This window comes from Schistocerca piceifrons, chromosome 3 (assembly GCF_021461385.2).
Source record: "Schistocerca piceifrons isolate TAMUIC-IGC-003096 chromosome 3, iqSchPice1.1, whole genome shotgun sequence".
NCBI lineage: Eukaryota > Metazoa > Arthropoda > Insecta > Orthoptera > Acrididae > Schistocerca > Schistocerca piceifrons.
This window is the reverse complement of record NC_060140.1, coordinates 784776587-784793349: the sequence shown is the minus strand read 5'-3', so window position 1 is coordinate 784793349 and position 16763 is coordinate 784776587.

Below are 16763 nucleotides of genomic sequence, written 5' to 3'. Positions count from 1 at the left end.
TAAATGAAATTTTAATGGATTTATTCTTTACAACTAAGTCACTTCTGCTGTCCAGTAAATTTAAGGAAATCGGTGCCACCTGGCAGTGCTTTTGACAGCTTTCAACTGTGCAGTGCAAACGATTGTAAGCGAAGGCGATAGTAGTCTAGAGTTGCAAAGAGATGCTTCCAAAGAGACGTTTACAAAATCGCGTTGTAACACGCAAAGTAACTGCACCCAGAGTGCAGAAACTGTCCGGTATCATATTTCTTAATTTGGTTACTTACATATACATTTATACATTATGGTGGTTTCTCTGTACATCTGTTCCATAACTTCAAATGTGTTTCCACGAATGCCACGAAAATGAATTTTTTTTTCTTTGCAAACATAGATTGTTTTTTTTTTCTAATAGATAACTGTCAAAATGAATACCCTGGAAATACCGAGTTTGTCAGCTAGTCCTTGATAACAGTTGGTGAAAGTACGGCAATGCAATCAGAGGAGTAGAGAAGTACCTGCTGACATCGCACTCACAAACCGCGTGTCATCAGACCGTAACCACAAGATTCAGCACGTGTGCGCATCCCTTGATCTCTCTCGCTTTATTGGCCCCAGGGGAAGCGCCTCATGAAGGCAGTAACGTGCTTATTTTTCTGCGTGAGTGTTCGAGCGGCCAGATTTCAGCGGCGGAGCGTCTGCTGTTTTGCGGGGGCGGTGAGAAAAGAGAAGGCGCAGGTTTGCTCTGCGTCTCGGCGGAGGTGAGGGTGGGTGGGTGGAGAAGGGGCTGTCACGACGCGGGCGCCCTCCGAGGTGGGGGTGAGTCGTGCCTCAGAGTGCTGGGGTGGGGAGGCGGAAGTTTAATATCCGCGGCCAGCGGCGCTCTCCTCTTTGGAGGGGGGGGGGGGGAGGAAGAACTTCTCTGGAGGTAAGCCGTGGTTTAAGTCCGGACTTCACCGCTTTGGGGACTCCTGGCCAAGTGGAAGGCTGAGCGAAACCTGTCTGCAGGGACAACGAATCAGGGCCACAGCTCGTCATCGCCTATCTCTCCTCCCATTCTTGTTGCATGCTACAAGTACTGTCAGCTACATGGCTGTGAAGTTCGGTACACTGTGCGGTGTCCATTATTTACCAAACCGTCTGGTTGTTTACAATTATTAATAGTGAGTAAGCCGGTCGACAGGGACAGTTTGGCAGTATCGACTTGTTTACGATCGGGAAGCAGGGCTTGGTTCCCAGAAACACCATCATACGCTTCCCTCATTTAACATCCTCAGTCATGGATTAAGGCAGCCAGGTAGATGCGGTATTTCTTCTCTCTCTCTCTCTCTCTCTCTATTCGTTTAGTCTGTTCCGACTCTTCGCGACCCCGTGAACCAAATCACGCCACTTTCCTGTCTTGCACTTTCTCCCGTAGGCCTTCCAGGTTGGAACACATTGCTTCTGTGATGCCATCGATCCATCTCATCCTCTGACGTCCTCTTCTTCTAGTTCCTTCAGTCTTCCCCAGCATTAATGTTTTTTCCAGCGAGATATGCCTTCGCATTGTGTGTCCAAAGTAGGTCAGCTTTTGTTTTAATATTAGACCTTCCGGGGAGATATCTGGTTTTGTTTGCTCCAATATTGATCTGTTGGTTCTCTTTGCAGTCCATGGAACTCTAAGAAGTTTCCTCCAACACCACAATTCGAAGGAGTCAATTCTTCGCCGTTCAGCCTTTCTAATGGTCCAGGTCTCACGTCCATACATCACAACTGGAAAGACCATAGCCCTCACAATACGGATCTTTGTTGCTAGTGTTATATCTCTGGACCTTATAACCTTGTCAAGGTTTGACATCCATCGCCTGTCTACCGAGCAACAGGCGTCTCCGGATTTCATGGCTGCAGTCGCCATCAGCAGAGATCTGGAACCGAGCTAACTGAATGTGGTCGCTACCCCCATGGTTTCTCCTGCTATATCCCACGAATTGGTTGCTGCAGTTGCCATAATTTTCGTTTTCTTCATATTCAGCGTAAGAACGGCCTTTTCACTTTCGTCTTTCACCTTCAGCAAGAGTGTTCTCAATTCTTCTTCACTTTCTGCCAACAGGACAGTATCATCCGCGTACCTGAGGTTGTTTACATTTATTCCAGCTATTTTAATTCCTGTTTCTCCTTCATCTAGCCTCGCATTCCTCATAACATTTTCTGCATACAGATTGAATAAGTACGGTGACAGTATGCAGCCTTGCCGGACCCCTTTCTGAATCTTTATCCATTTCGTTGTTCCATGCATAGTTCGCACCGTGGCTTCTTGGTCGAGGTATAAACTCCGTATCAGATGAATGAGGTGATCTGGTACACCCATGTTTCTCAGTACGTTCCATAATTTGTTGTGATCGACACAGTCAAAGGCTTTGGCGTAGTCAATAAAGCAGAGGTACACATCTCTCTGGAATTCTCTTCCTTTTTCCATAATCCACCGAATGTTAGCAATTTGATCCCTAGTTCCTCTTCCTTTCCTAAATCCAGCTTGTTCTTCTGGTAGCTCTCGATCTAGATATTGGTGAAGTCTATTTTGTAAGATTTTCAACATGACTTTACTAGCATGTGAGATAAGTGCGATTGTTCGGTAATCTGAGGATTCTTTAGAACTTCTCTTCTTTGGAATGGGTATGAATATTGATCTTTTCCAGTCATCTGGCCACTGCTGCGTGATCCATATTTTTTGACATATTGAGTGCAGCACTTTCACTGCATCCTTTCCAGTGACTTTAAACAATTCTGCTGGAATTTCATTATGTCCACTAGTTTTGTTATCAGCCATATTTTCAAGGGCCCACTGCATTTCGCTCTGCAGAAGATCTGGCTCTAGTTCTAAATTAATCTTAACATCAGCAATAGGAGCCCTGTCATAATGCAGTTCTTTCTGTATAAGTCTTCTACATATTCTGCCCATCTTTCCTTAACATCCTCTGCTTCACTCAGATCTTTCCCGTTTATATCTTTTATCATTCCAATCTATGCCTGGAATTTTCCTTTCATTTCTCTAATTTTCTTATAAAGATCTCTTGTCTTCCCCATTCCGTTACTATCTTCAACTTCCTTGCATTGTTCATTAGAGAATATATTTTTATCACTTCTAGCTAATTTCGGAAAATATTTATTTAATTCAAACATAGCTGATCTATCTCCCTTGATTTTTGCTTTCCTTCGTTCTTCTGCAACTTGCAGTGCCTCAACTGACAGCCATCTAGCCTTCTTGCTGTTCCTTTTCTTGGGAATGTGTTTCTCTGCGGCCTCCTTGACAGTATTAGTATCCCTAAATAAGTATGTTGGATCCCTTACTATACTAGATGTATGTTAACGACTTTACGGACAGTATTAGTAACCTCAGACTGTTTTGCAAACGATGCAATCATCTGCAATGATGTAATGTCGCAGTGCACAACTTTTGTCAGATATTGGTAAGATTTCAATCTGATGCAGAGATCGACAATTGTTTTAAATGTACAGAAAGGTAAAATTGTGCCCCTGACAAATCTAGAAAAACGCAGTATCGTATGATTGTAATAGCCGTAAGTCACAGTTGAAAGAGGTCATCTCATACAAATACCTGAGCATAACAGTTTGTAGGGATATGAAGTGGAATGACCATACAGGCTCAGTCGTAGTTATTATAAGCTGGAGATTTTGATTCGGTGGTAGGATTCTGGGAAAATGCGGTCTGCAAACGAGAATGTTTGTTAAAACCAATGCGACCCATTCGAGAATATAACCCACGTACCAAATAGGTCTATATGTAGATCTAGCCCCACCCTCTTCAACTACAGTTTTTATCAATGACAACGTAACACGTGTCCAATCATTGTACCATTCAGCTTCATTACGTTATTCACCAGGCATTTTTTGTGGTAAAATTGTTGAAGAATGTCTACCCTATTAACTCCAGAATCCATCTAGTATTCAAATACCCTGGAACACCACATTTCCCATGCTTCTATTTGTTTCATTTCTGTATCCCCATCGCTCACGTTTCGCAGTCATACAGAGCTATGCCCAACAAATAGCTTTTCATTAATACTGTTCAGGTGTCAAGGTACAGGGTTATTACAAATGATTGAAGCGATTTCACAGCTCTACAATAACTTTATTGCTTGAGATATTTTCACAATGCTTTGCACACACATACAAAAACTCAAAAAGTTTTTTTACGCATTCGCAAATGTTCGATATGTGCCCCTTTAGTGATTCGGCAGACATCAAGCTGATAATCAAGTTCCTCCCACACTCGGCACTGCATGTCCCCATCAATGAGTTCGAAAACATCGTTGATGCGAGCTCGCAGTTCTGGAACATTGTGTCTGTTCACTTCACCATTAAGAAAAAATGTTGCTTCATCACTGAAAACAAGTTTCGCACTGAACGCATCCTCTTCCATGAGCTGTTGCAACCGCGCCGAAAATTCAAAGCGTTTGACTTTGTCATTGGGTGTCAGGGCTTGTAGCAATTGTAAACGGTAAGGCTTCTGCTTTAGCCTTTTCCGTAAGATTTTCCAAACCATCAGCTGTGGTACGCTTAGCTCCCTGCTTGCTTTATTCGTCGACTTCCGCGGGCTACGCGTGAAACTTGCCCGCACGCGTTCAACCGTTTCTTCGCTCACTGCAGGCCGACCCGTTGATTTCCCCTTACAGAGGCATCCAGAAGCTTTAAACTGCGCATACCATCGCCAAACGTTGTTAGCAGTTGGTGGATCTTTGATGAACTTCGTCCTGAAGTGTCGTTGCACTGTTATGACTGACGGATGTGAGTGCATTTCAAGCACGACATACGCTTTCTCGGCTCCTGTCGCCATTTTGTCTCACTGCGCTCTCGAGCGCTCTGGCGGCAGAAACCTGAAGTGCGGCTTCAGCCGAACAAAACTTTATGCGTTTTTCTACGTATCTGTAGTGTGTCGTGACCATATGTCAATGAATGGAGCTACAGTGAATTTATGAAATCGCTTCAATCATTTGTAATAGCCCTGTATATATTTCAAATATTAGCAATTTGTTTGATATTATTGGAAACCATTTTACATTGTGCAACGTTTGCTATATGTTTGTTGCATCTTCTTTCTTCATCTAACCGCCATCGGATGTAACGAAATAAGAGGCTGTTTCTTGTTATAAAAATCCGTTTCGTTTGTCATTAAGTTTTACTCGCATTTTGAAACTTTATCTATTCCATTTTACAGGAAGTCAAAGTTCGTCCAGCTGTCCAAATATCTTTTGTTGAACACAGGGAACAGTGTAAGCAACTGTTCACTATATACGTGTCCACTACATTAAGAACAACAATTATATTTAATAATATCTGAAAATATAGCCAAACTAATTTCAGAAGCTTCTCACTGCGACATTCTTGTACAAAACATTCCCGATTTTCTCGCCATGTTTGATCTGAAGGTGATTGAGGCGATCGTTGAAAGCCTGAGGCTCCACGCAGATTTGATAAAGAAAGAAAATCGAGAATTTGAATCAAATCATTTCGGGTGTTTAGCCGTATCATTATCAAACGGATAAAATGCCGAGGTTTCGACAGACTTTGCAAGGGGGCTCTTCAGGGCGACCGATTGCTGTAATGGTCTTCGCTGTATACTGGCGCACTTCTGTTAAAGGGTGGCTACCGGCGTCACATCCCGATCTGCCAAAGCACATATAGAAGTCAAGATTGCTATGGAGAGGTTGCTGTACTTTAGGTTATTTTCTGTGCGCCTCTTGGTGTTGATTGGTATGCCACAGCGAATCGGTAGCTTGTATCCAGGGGTAGTATTTTCCTGCAGCGAGGCGTTGAGGCCGCACGAGAGTTGTCTTGCGAGAAGTGCTGTGCGGCATCAGCGTCTGACTACAGGAAATACCGCCAAGCTGCCGATTCGCTGTTACGAGGCACTAGCATACCGTAAGGCCACCCCTCCGTAGCAATCTTCGGTTTATTCAACGTTAACCCAGAATGTGACGTCGGTAGCCACGTGACAACCGAAATAAAGCACTGAATGCGGGAAGATCATCAGCAGAATCCAGCAGTTAGGTGCCCTGAAGAGAAAAGCTACAGTATTTCCGGGCTGGCCGAGCGGTTCTAGGCGCTACAGTCTGGAGCCGCGCGACCGCTGCGGTCGCAGGTTCGAATCCTGCCTCGGGCATGGATGTGTGTGATGTTCCTAGTTTAGTTAGGTTTAAGTGGTTCTAAGTTCTAGGGGACTGATGACCTCAGAAGTTAAGTTCTATAGCGCTCAGAGCCATCTGAACCATTTTTAATTCACGAAATAGTTCACAGGTGGCAGGCGGATGTCAGTGTCTAACGTGCACAATATCTGGGCAAGCGTCTACGTTGCTTTGGCGCTGGAGAGGGGGGGGGGGGGAGGGGGGGGATGGGAGGGGGGCAGGCGCGACGCTTTTTTTCGCTGTCTTTTGTTCCCCGTCTCGCCGATCTGTCGCTCTTTCCGCCATTCGCGCACAACATCTCCTCCCGCCTGCCGCCGACACATTCCTCTGTCCTAGGTTTGCGCTCAGGTACTTGTGCTGGCGGCACCTCTGCTGTTCCTGCTCGTCCCCCCGTGGTTGCATCGTTCTGGGCTCCCTAGTTTCTCTTCTTCTAGTTTCGGATTCGCAGGTCTTACTGGGGATGCAGCCAGAATCATGACCGACTTTTTATTAAGAAGACCGGAAAGAAATGTCGTTCAAACAGATAAATTTTCAAAGGCGTTTTTTTTGTAATCAACGATGTTATCACCTTCGTTGTTAACAACCTTTTGCCAAACGGTCTGCAAATTTTCAATGCAATATCGGTAAATATCAGTTGATTTGTAAGCAAAATATCTGGAGATGGAATTTTGGACATTTTCCAAAATTTCCACTTCTTTGCCTTGTAGAAAATGTTGTAGCGATAGGTATATGTTGAAATCCGACGACGCATTATCTGCCAAGCACGGTGAGTCTGGTAGTACCCTCCACCCCAATTCATTAATTTTTTCCACGGTTCTTCTTGCGCAGTGCGGTCTTGCGTTATCGTGTTGAGAATAACTCCTCTTGTATTGTCTACTGCTTGATATTTTCAATTGAAGATCCTTTACTCGATCCAGGTGTTCACAGTACAGGTGTGCGTTCATAGTCTGTCCAGGTTTCAGCACTTCAGCATTCCACCAAACACATAAAAGCGCCTTTTAGGAGTGGAAAACTGAGCTTTGATGAACTTCGTGGAAATTCATTCTCTTGCCTTTTGGATTATCACAGAGTACCCATTTTTCGTCTCCAGTGATCAAGCGATCACAAAATGCTGTGTTGCAGAAGCAACAAGTTGTGGGACCGACACACCTCCTCTGCACAATTAGCAAATCTGCTGAAAATGTTCTTGGGTAGTCGTCAAGGATGGTTAAGAGTGATTGACAGTTCCTTGTTGTTTCGAGTTCTGCCCTTAACATGTCATTATTTAAACTAATGGCTTTCTTGATCGTTACGAGTCGGAAAGATCGAAATTACCTGTTGGAAGCACCACCTGCAATGCTGTTCATGAATGGCAGCCCAACAGGTCGAATCATCAGATTGGTGTACAAATTAGAAATCAGGACGCGTAAGGTAACCACGAGTGCACTACTGCTGTCATACGAAATCGCATCCCGCACCATATCTTCACTTTTGTAGCTTCAGTGTGTCTAGCTCGCTGACGGGATGGTTTCAGGCCTTCAGCTGTCCTCCTTGTAATCAACACGCTGACACCACTGGCACCGAGGCAGAATCGGCTTTCATGAGAAGCCGCAACAGGTCTGCACCCTGCCCTCAAATGAGCTCTTACTTAAATGGTTGTGAAATGAGACTACAAAGTGTTTGGCTCGGAGCGGTCCTTGAAGTAACCAATTTGCAAATGTTCTTTTTGTCACGTTGGTGCCAACTGCTTCTCAAGTTACTACTGCAAATGCAGTACGATACGCCAGAGCCATATGATGAACACAATGGTCTTTCCTCTTGGAGCCAGATTCCTGCCAAGTCTTTCTGCAGTATCGCAGAAGGAACCTCCAGCTTCTCGTAGTCCTGTTACACGACGTCGTTTAAACTCAATGAGGTACTGATAGTGGCGTCTTTTTCGCCTTAAAATCGTTCTTGAATAGCATCAACTCACGACGTCTAATCTCAAATATAACTAACGCTCTCGACCCTTACAGCGTGCATTTAAAGGAATCCTGATTTGCTTCCTCACAGCGGCCTCCCCTTTTGCGAGTGGCGCGAAATTTGAATAGACATCAGCTTCCAATCGTATTAATACGCCTACCAGCTTTCGTTTATGTCGCACAACTCCTTCTCTGTCTTGCGATTTTTTACCGTCACTGTATTTTACACTTAATCTATCTCAAAAGCTTTGCACGAAGAACAATAGCAATTGCTTGCGGGATACGTAATCGTATCTATAATTTACAACTGCCCAAGTATAAGTATTCTGATGCACAGGATCTATAGCACAGTTTACAGGAGATTAAAACGTAACGTGAAATACTGGCCTTTTCACATCCGCCTTTGGCCGATTTCAGGAAGACAGGTAGCTTTGTGATGAAACAGGACATGCATCTCCTCGGGTTCACATCCGGCAGTTTCTATCTTCCTCGAATATCCCGGACCATATCGTAAAGTCAGCGGTTCCATTCATCATTGTCCCAACTCCTCTGCAGGAACTGGCTCTCCAGGACTTTAAGTGAACCTGATTTGTGATTACGATTACGTAGACTATTGGGAGCGTTTAGTTGAGGCAGTGAATAGTACATGTGCCGTGGAAGGCGCTCGTGGGCCTTGAGCGCTGTTCGCCTGGGTTGCCTAGCTGTGCTGGGCAGTGTCTTGGCGGCGGTGAGACGTGGCAGCGCGCTGCCGCGAGCGTTATGACGACTGTCGGCTTGCGCCGCTCACCTGCGTCTTCTCCGCTGATGACGGGCGTGCTATTTCCGTCAGCTGCAGGACCTGCGCACCGGAAAACGTCCCTGCAAGTCGGCCCTGAATATCCAGAGACCGCTGCAAGGCATCGCCTAGGCGATAAAAAAGAGAACTGCCGCCTTCCGAGCGACCGGAAAATTCGGGAAACTTTCTCACTGCTCCAATGTTTTACCGTTGGGTATTTTCTTGCCCTCACTCCCTTTGAACCCCAGTACACACCCGCTAAAAGGAGCTACCGAGGTCTCCCTGAAACATTGAAGACAAAATTTCTGACCCTCTTCTTTCCCTTCCGAACTTCTAATAAATTTTCATATCATTAAAATCTTAGGAAGATATTTCAACTCGCAGACGTAGGAAGGCTGAGGGACAAGATACTAATCACTCGCCTTAGACGAGCACATTGGTGGCTTTGGAGCGCAGTTCATTGTGTACACAGAAGAATGGAAAGAAATCTGAGAATCTCTTAAGGACGATCAGTTTGACGTCAGGAAAGGCGAAGACACCAGAGAGGCAGTTCTGTCGTTGTCACTGAAGACACCTTTATAGAACTTTATAGACCGTGGTAAACGTGTTTGATGATATGTTCGAAATTCTCCCAAAAAACTAATGTAAGCTATAGGCAAAGCCAGATAACATACAGTGTGTCCGTAAGAGTCGATGTGCATGAAAGGGAAGCAGTGGTTGCAAAGGGAGTGAGACAAGTTTGTAGCCTCTCCCCGATGTTATTCAGTCTGTATATTGAGTAATCTGTAAAGGAAACAAAAGAAAAATTCGGAATAGGTATTAAAATCCATGAAGAAATAAAAACTTTGAGGTTCGCCGATGACACTGTGATTCTGTCAGAGACAAGCAAGGACTTGGAAGAGAAGTTGAACGGAATGGCCAGTGTCTTGAAAGGAGGACATAAGATGAACATCAACAAAAGCAAAAGGAAGATAATGGAATGCAGTCAAGGCGGGTGATGCTGAGGGAATTAGATTAGGAAATGAGACACTTAAAGTGGTAAAGGAGATTTGCTATTTGGGGATCAAAATAACTGATGATGGTCTAAGTAGAGAGCATATAAAATGTAGACTGGCAATGGCAAGGAAACCGTTTCTAACGAAGAGAAATTTGGTAACATCGAATATAGATTTAAGTGTCAGGAAGTCGTTTCTGAAAGTATTTGTATGGAGTGTAGGCATGTATGGTAGTGAAACGTGGACGATAAATAGTTTGGACAAGAAGAGAATAGAAGCTTTCGAAATGTGGTGCTACAGAAGAATGCTGAAGATTAGATGGGTAGATCACATAACTAATGAGGAGGTATTGAATAGAACTGGGGAGGAGTTTCTGGCACAACTTGACGAGAAGAAGGGAGTGGTTGGTAGGACGTGTTCTGAGGCATCAAGGGATCACCAGTTTAGTATTGAAAGGCAGCGTGGAGGATAAAAATCGTAGAGGGAGACCAAGAGAGGAATACACTAATTGGATCCAGAAGGATGTAGGTTGCAGTGGGTACTGGGAGAAGAAGAAGCTTGCACAGGATAGAGTAGCATGGAGAGCTGCATCAAACCAGTCTCAGGACTGAAGACCACGACAACAACATCATGTCCATAAGGTCTGGGTACATAGCGAATTCTAATAAATATTTTATATTCTATAAATGTTAATACATAAATAAATAATAATGAAATGAATTCTAATAATTCTAAGCAATTTAGTTTTTTCCAGATTTAATGTTGGCTCTCTCTATAGAAGAACTAGTAGAGTTGGTACTCTTAAGTCGACGAGAAGGATTGTCGTATAGCAAAATTGTGGAAGAATTTAATCTTCGACGCCTTTATCGTCCACCTATTTGTTTCACTACCACCGGGAAACTAATCAACAAGTTTAAAGAAACAGGCTGTGTGTTGGACAAACCCCGCCCGGTCATCCAGAGACTTCAGATGACACGAAAGAAGCTGTCTTGGCCAAGGTCTATGCTAGCTCAAGGAAATCGCTTCGACAGACATCCATGGAGTTATGTGTTCCAAGGTCAATCATTCAGAAAATCCTCTTAGAGGAGAGGTTTCATCCGTACAAGTTACAAATATTGCATCACTTAAATGAAGATGACACCGATGGGTGCATGCAGATGTGTGAATGGTTTGCAGATAAATCGAATGAAAACATCAATTTTACCAAAGACTGTCTGTTGTTCAGTGATGATGCTGTCCTTTATGACAATGGCGAGGTCAACAGACAAAATCTTCGATACTGGGCTCAAGGAAATCCACAGTGGATGAGACCATTCAAGCAACAGGGATGCGTAAATGTGATGATGTGGTGTGATTTTTGCAAAGCTCATGTGCTACAACCTTTCTTCTTTGAAGAACATATTATTCGTGAGACGTATCTGAACATGCTCAAAGACAAATTGATGCCTCAAACTGAGCGTTTGGGTGAGGGACTTCCAAACAGATTTCAGCAGGATTAGTTCCTTGCCCATTTGGCTTCAGCTGTTAAGGATTTGTTGAATGACAACTTTCATCACTGGACTGAGCTCATGTGGAGTAGTTGCATCGTTCGCCAGACCTCTCTCTCCTTGGTTTCTTTTTCTAGGGTATGCTGAAAGAGAAATTTTACTCGATGAAGATTAAACAAATATGCTACTTGACAGAACGCATTACAAGTCAGTGTGATAAAATCGGCGGCAATTCAAACCTATTCCATAGGGGTCCGCCTTAATCTTGCTAATCGCATCGAATTATGTATTGAGAAGCAAGAACGTCATGTTGAAATTACTATTTATTAATATTAAAAAGACTAAAATGTGCTTTTGATTACAATTAACAATGAACCCAGACGTTATGGACACCCTGTACAATATGTGTGAAAAACAAGAAGAATTTACATAGAAAGAGAAGTGATCATGTACCTTCCATTAATCTGAAGTGAAATGTTCCTCACAGATGTGCAGAACATAAAAGATGTTTCGTTTAAGAGGTGATAACAAACTTGTCACAAAAAATTGTAATCTATGTGATAAAAATGTAAACGTTCCTTTCTACAAAATCGTAAATCTCTGAAAGTTCTTCACCGACTGGTTTGAAATTTTGACATAGCGTTGAATTCGAATATGCGCGTGTTTCTGTGTACTTATTGGAGTGCCATATGGTATAGACCTATATAAAGTAAATTAAAACATAATTATATTTTAGTTGACCTTATCCTTATATATACTTTATATGTGTCTATACCTTATGGAACTCCAGTAAGTATATATCACTCCAGTAGCTATACAAAATCACGCACATATTCTAATGCAACTTTGTGGCAAAATTTCATAGAACATGATATTTTTGCTGACAATGTATCCCCTATATACAAAATCACGCACATATTCTAATGCAACTTTGTGGCAAAATTTCAAAGAACATGATATTTTTGCTGACAATATATATATATATATATATATATATATATATATATATATATATATATATATATATATATATATATATTATGTGCGATTGGACCCATACAGATCACGCAAAGCTTTTCCGATTCAATTTTTTAATTCTCCAAACTTCTCTCATTCTTTCCCCATGAATTCTCTTTCTTTCCTCTGTCCATTTTGTCCCTTGTCTCTTGCAAACTTCATTCTCGGGTTGTACTTTCCAACTACTGATTTTTTGCCTGTATACATTTCTGTTTATAACTTCTGAAGAATTTATTTGTGCATTTGCTACATCTGTTTTGGTTTCTTGTATCCAGGGTATGGTTTTCAATTTTTCAATGTATATTAAAATTTTGTGGGAGAGTCTGGGTGTTGGGAGTCTGTGGATATGACCATAAAATTTTAGTCTTCTTTTCCGGATGTCTGCGGCGAGGTTAGATAATTTTTCTGTAGTTTTCCGAGACTGTAACCTGTATCCATCTTCCGTTCTTTTTGGGCCAAGAATATATATATATATATATATATATATATATATATATATATATGGGATACATCGTCAGCAAAAATATCATATATATATATATATATATATATATATATTGTCAGAAAAAATTAATGTTCTTTGAAGTATATATATCATTCGTATTAAAAAATAGCCAGCACATATAGTGCAAGGTCTCACATTGCCCTATGTTATTTCATTTTTGCTATGGTGGTCTGCATACAGTCATATAATAATAGCGACACGAAACCTAAAAGTTCGTTTACTTTTTTCTATAAATTGTGGTATTTCCTCATACACGTATTATTGTTCAGTGTCATTTTCCGGCTATATAACTATATGTAGATACAATATCCCTGTCATTATGTTTCGCGCCTTCCCAAAACATAGTCTGTCAACCTAAATAAACGTTTGTGATGGGCCTTACCATTGCCTGGGCACTTTATGACTTTTTAATGTTAACTATAATTTTTACCACATGATACAAAACTGTATGTATATGACGTTTTTTACCATGATACTTATGATTGCTGCACTTCTGTAAGCGTTTCTTAGCATTCGTTGTAATCACTTTTGTATGATTTGCTGCCACCTTGCGGCCCTTTAGTCTCCTTGGGTGGCTTTCCAGCCACGTGATCACAGATGTTCAGTTCATATTCACTGTGGCACATTCGACTGAGTACATTGTATGGTGTCTGTTCCCTTAATTGGTATGTATATTATCTAGCTATACCACATTTGTAAACTGAGTTCGAAACTTGACATTGGTTTTCTAAAAATCTCTTTTCAGAATCTGAAGATGATATTTTCGAAACGTGGTCACAAAAATACCATTGCCTATTTTACTATTATCACAGCATCCATAACAGCTGTTACCATACTCATATTAAGGTTTTGAAGATTTACGATTTTGTACAAACGAACGTTGACATACTCGTAAATAAAAATGTTAATGTTCATGTGTTCAAAATCTTAAAACTTCCGCAATTTCTTCACCGATTGCTTTGAAATTTTTACACACAGTTGGATTCAAATATGCATACGTTTTTGTGTTCCTATTAGAGTATGCACCTACATATAATACACAAATATACATGTAATAATTATATTTTTATTATCATTTAAAATTATGTAATACATAAATAAATATATAATACACAAAGGGTAAATGTTACCACCACAGGCTTCGAAATGTTTTTACACAGTACTCAAATGAACTTTCAGATGGACACAGGCTGCACACACACACACACACACACACACACACATACATACACACACACACACACACACACACACACACACACACACACACACACATATATATATATATATATATATATATATATATATATATATATATATTAAAAATGATGTTAGGAAAAAGGAAAGTTGTATTTAGGGATTATCAGCTTATGATTAGAATACTTCCACGTACTCTGAATATACAATAACAAGAGGCTTGGCTCAAGGCCAGAGAGAGGGAGTAAGAGGAAATGGACATCATGGTGAGAGGAACTGGAGGTAGAAAGCGGGAAGGAGGAGATGGAGTAAGGTGGAGATGGAGTGAGACTGAGAGGAGAAGATGGATATAGGAAGGTGATGGAGGCGACAGATAGAGAGAGGGGGCAGGAGGAGATGGAGAGACAGGATGGAGGAGTAGATGGACAAAAAGAGGGGAGAGGAGATGGTCAACGTCAGAGGGGGGTGGGGGGCGGGCGGCAGAAAGAGATTAGGACGTATATCCAATTCCCAAACGTGTGTTTTCAGCAAACCAAGACCGGGAACAGCTTGTTTTGCAACATAATGAAGTGCATATGGTAATCCTCCGACTGGTTTAGCCACGTTTCATCAAACAGAAAATCATTTTACAGCACTTATTTACGTTAATCACATTACTGCAACGAAGATGTACAGAAGTCAAGATTTAAACTATATGTAAATCAGTCATAATTTAAAGGCTAATTGTATTAATTATTAGTAATGTATGTATATCAGCCATTTCTTCTAAGAAATTCATCATCGAGGAAAGCTGATACTCAATGAGTCACTTACGCTACTATTAAACTAATCTTTACAATTAGTGCCCCTTCTTATGGATTAAAAAAAATGCATGTTGCTGAATAATGGATACCTTTCTAGAACAAAGTAAGAAATTTTAAATCTCTATGAAAACCATAGTGTTTTGGAGGAGGTATTATGGTCCAAAGGAAGTACAAAATTCTTTAGCAAACATGGGCTCTAAATTGCATACCTTAACAGTGTGAACAATTGTTTAGTACAAGAGATGTGTATTACAGTAGCGAATATGAATAAGTACTCATAGCTCTTTAGAGCCCATATTTATTGGACACTTTTTTCTTGTTTTGTTCCATACTACAATCTCCCAAAACATGGAAAGAAGAGCTCGCACAGAAGAGATTTATTTTAGAGTATCGCTGACTAAAAAGTGCAAGTTTGCTAAGTATGCATTATAGAGCCCACTGGAAATTTTTCCGTAGAAGCAGTTCTTCAGTAGATGAGTTTGGCAGTATGGTTCACATGGCTCTGAGCACTATGGGACTAAACATATGCTGTCATCAGTCGCCTAGAGCTTAGAACTGCTTAAACCTAACCAACCTAAGCACATCACACACATCCATGTCCGAGGCAGGATTCGAACCTGCGACCGTAGTGGTCACGCGGTTCCAGACTGATGCACCTAGAACCGCTCGGCCGTACCGACCGGCGTTTGACAGTAACGAAGACGAACAATTACTCATAGCACTTAACTTATGCACTTCAAAGCTCATGTTTACTGGACATTATTTTTTTCTTTTGATACGTACTACCACTTCTGAATGTATAAAAGGCAAAGAGCGTGCAGTAGGCGAATCTTATTACACAGTATCGAAGTTGAAATAGTGCTCATAGATCTTAAGGTATTCATTTTACAGCACATGGTTGCTAGATAGTTTTGCTTCGAAAAATCTTTTTTGACATATCTCTGAACACTGACCATTTCTCCTAGTAAATCCTGTATAGCAATGCCAAATACAGACTACTGTACAGATCCTGTAAATACGCCGTAACAGGCCGGGAAAAAGGAGAAAGATTTCGTTACATCAGTTATTATCAAGTTCTTAAGTCATGGCTGCAAAATACTGAAAATGAACCGGCTTAATCCCATTCCTAACGTTCCTCCAAACCGAGCTTATCCTCTGTCCCTGATCACCTCATCATACTAATCTTCCCTTCCTCGTTTCACACTATATTATCCATTTTTGCTGCTGGATCCTAGAACATTTATTTATTTCTTTTGTATTGATTCTTGATTGGCTTCCCATCGTCTCTGACATTTTGTTTCTTAGGCAAACTTCCCAGTGGACGCATGTGTCCACAGCTGCTCTCCCGAGTAATTAATGTGGCTCTCAGCTATTCGTTATTTTTATCTCTATAACTTATTTCGTTGCTTAGAATCTGATTTATTGGCATATATTCCCGTAACAGTTTTCTGTAGGAGGTGGAATATCATCATTTAATTATTGCATTATAGTTACGTTGAGTTATCTTAGAAGATTAGTTAAGGAAGGGCAAAATTACATTTACAGCACTTGAAGAGTTAGAGAAAGCTTCTGACCATGATGACCGATATACACTCTTCGTAATTATAAGCTAGCAGTGACAAAATATTCCGAAAAAAAGATCAGGTAGTAAAGGAAACATAGAAGAATTTTGGAAAGGGAATTAAAACTCAGACAGAAAAAATGAAAACTGTAGCGTTTAAGGAAGACACTGAAACTCTCTAAGACTGCGGAGGAGTTGAAAGAGCAACTGTACTGGATAAATAGCGTGGTTTCTCGAAATTTGGGCAATTATTTGTCACTGTACTCTGAATACATATACTATATGCAGTTTAGAGCTTGCGAAAGCTTTCCTCCCAATACCT